The sequence below is a fragment of the Triturus cristatus genome, chromosome 4_1 (genome assembly GCF_964204655.1).
Source record: "Triturus cristatus chromosome 4_1, aTriCri1.1, whole genome shotgun sequence".
NCBI classification, from domain to species: Eukaryota; Metazoa; Chordata; class Amphibia; order Caudata; family Salamandridae; genus Triturus; species Triturus cristatus.
The window spans coordinates 322,656,779-322,659,775 of record NC_140585.1 but is presented as its reverse complement, the minus strand read 5'-3'; positions in this window follow the sequence as shown (position 1 = coordinate 322,659,775).

The window sequence follows — 2,997 nt, the reverse complement described above, 5'->3', positions numbered from 1 at the left end:
CGCGCCCGCAATGCACTGCTGATGACGTCACATATTACATCACTCATGACATGGTCAGTGACATCACTCATGACATCACTGATGACATCTCAAATGACATCACTGAGGACATCACTGATGACATCATCCAGTGAATGTGTGTTTTTCTGAAAATTAAATATGTTTTATATATGTATATCTCAAGGTCGATGGAAGAATAAATGGGTATATAAGTGTCTAAATGGATGATTTGTTTTTGAAAAATTGATTGTGTAACTGACTGATTAAGTGTATCATAGTGAATACATGGCTTAGTGAGTAATGTTTAAATATGTAAATATCTGTATCAGTCTCTCACTTTGTGTATAAGTGGCTGCATGGGTTGGTGAGTAGCTACATGGGTGTCTATATAGGTTATTAGTTGTTTTTTTGAGTATCAGTCTGAGTGTCTGCATGGTTCGGTGGGGGGTATTACGTAGTGCATAGTTGCATGAATGAGTGACTGACTGTTTGTATGTGTTGAAGACAGCATGTGTGCAGGACTGTATAGGTGGATGAGTGTGTGTATGGGTGTGTTAGTGAGTGAATGACTGTCTCAATAGTGTCTTTATGAGTAACTACATATGTTTTAAACTAGTATATGTAACTATTGGTGTATATAAGTGAGTATATGTGAGAGTGAGAGATTGAAAGAGTTCCTGTATGAATAAGTATGTGTTTCTATAAGTGATTGTTTAAAAGACTAAGTATGTGTAAGTTTCCGTAGAAGTAAGTGTGGTGGTGTGTGTATAATTGTATATGCAAGTAAATGTATGTTTGATTCTTTATTAGCATGAGTGACTATGTGTGTGAGTAACTCTATGGATGAGTGGCATTGTGTAACAGGATGTATAGGTGTATGAGTACATATGATGAGTGAGTACATGTATAAGTGACTGTATAGGACTGTTGGTGAATGAGTGGATGTGTATGTGGATCTTAGAATTACTGAAGAGGTTGTTGTAACTGGTATTGGTATGTCCATTGTTTTGAAAATTGTAGTCTCTATTTTTGAATGTGTGTATCAAAGGTTATATTAGGGTGAGAGGAGGTCTGCCACTCTATCACAAGGATGATGTCATCAGTGATGTCATCAGTGATGTCATTTGAGATGTCATCAGTGATGTCATGAGTGATGTCACTGACCATGTCATGAGTGATGTAATATGTGACGTAATCAGCAGTGCATTGCGGGCGCGCGAGTTATAGTTAGCTGAACTAACTATAACGGGGGAATTTCAATGGTTTTGTACAAGTGAAAAGTCCAGCTAACTATAACACCCCTGAAACCTATGGTTTTTTCAGTGAATTTCTGAGGTTTTTTAAATGCTAATTCCTAACTATAACGTGCCTGAAACCTATGTTTTTTTCTGTGAATTTCAAAGGTTTTTTAAATGCTAATTTCTAACTATGCCTACAGAGATAGGACATGTGAAGAAAGAAGAAAAAATGCACAGAAAGAAAAAAAGAAGTGCAGAAAGAAGCAACAGAAGTCCTCAAAGATGAAGAAAAGTGCAGGAAGAAGGATAACGTGCAGAAAGAACAAAAAGAAGAGCAGAAAGAAGCCTTGTTGCAAAATCATCCTGTGCCCTCAACTTTTTCAGACGGATACTGGTGGTAACTGAGTCTGACTAACCAGTCCTAGAGCCAGTGCTATGTTAAAAGACACTTAGAATACAGTGAAAACACCTACATACACTAGGGAACATTATGCGTTGGGGTCCCCCTGTGATTAGCATGACCTCCTCTGTAAGCCCCTAGTATATAATAGGGCAGGGGGATTAAAACTACCTCTTAAAACAGGCCACAGGGCGTTTTTGCACACGTTAACTCAGGCCCCGTCCCCTCCCTTCACGACTGTGTAAACACGCCCTGTGTCCGTTTTTAGTTGGGAGATTAAGTTCATTTGAATCCTGAGGGTCCCTAGGGTCCAACTAGCCCACTAGGTACCTCCAGTAAGTGCCACAGAGCTGCGTTGCAGAGAGGTGTAAAAAGTGGCACGGCCTGGACCACCTCTCTGCAATGCAGCTCAGTGGCGCTTACTGGAAGCACTTGGTGGGCTAGTTAGCTCCCAGGGGCCCTCAGTATTGAAGGGAAATTATATCCCCAATTTAAAACGTGCCATAGTGCGTGTTTGCACACGTCACCTCAGGCCCCGTCCCCTCCCTTCACCACTGTGTAAACGCGCCCTGTGGCTGTTCTAAGTTGAGAGATTAAGTCCCCTTGAATCCTAAGGTTCCCTAGGGTCAAACTAGACCACTAGGTACCTCCAGTAAGTGCCACAGAGCTGCGTTGCAGAGAGGTGTAAAAAGGGGCTTGGCCTCAGAATACCTGTCTGCAGCGCAGCTCCCTGGCGCATACTGGAGATGCCTGTTGGGCTAGTTGGCCCTCAGGGACCCTCAGTATTGAAGAGGAATTAATTCCCCAACTTACAACTCGCCAGGGGGCGCGTTTGCAGAGTGCTGCAAGGAGGGGGCGTCTTAAGGATTAGTCGCAATGCTTTGGTGCGTGGTACATATCATTTAAGAAATCGCAATTTGCGATTTCTTAAATGCTTACACAAACTTAAGAAATCGCTATATTAGCGATTCCTTAAATTTGCGATGAGGATTTGCCTCATACATCCCGTTTTGCGAATTTTTAATCGCAAACGCTGTTTTTTGCAAATCGCAGCATTTGTGATTAAAAATTCGGTTGATACATATGCCCCTTAGTCTCCCCATGTCTACAACCAAAATGAATTTGTTCTTGTGTGATGTAACCAATGCTCATGTAAAGCACTCCAATACCTGACAAGTCTGCACTATATAACACTGCAAAAACACAAAATAATAAGTGTTTTGCACACTTCTGTCATTGGGCTATATTTGGGCTACATCTGGGTGATTTTGGGCTACATTTGGGCTCTTTTGTCTCCGGTGGCCATTTTGGGAGATTTATTTGTTATGAAGTTTCCTAATTTCCTCATGTACTGCAGTC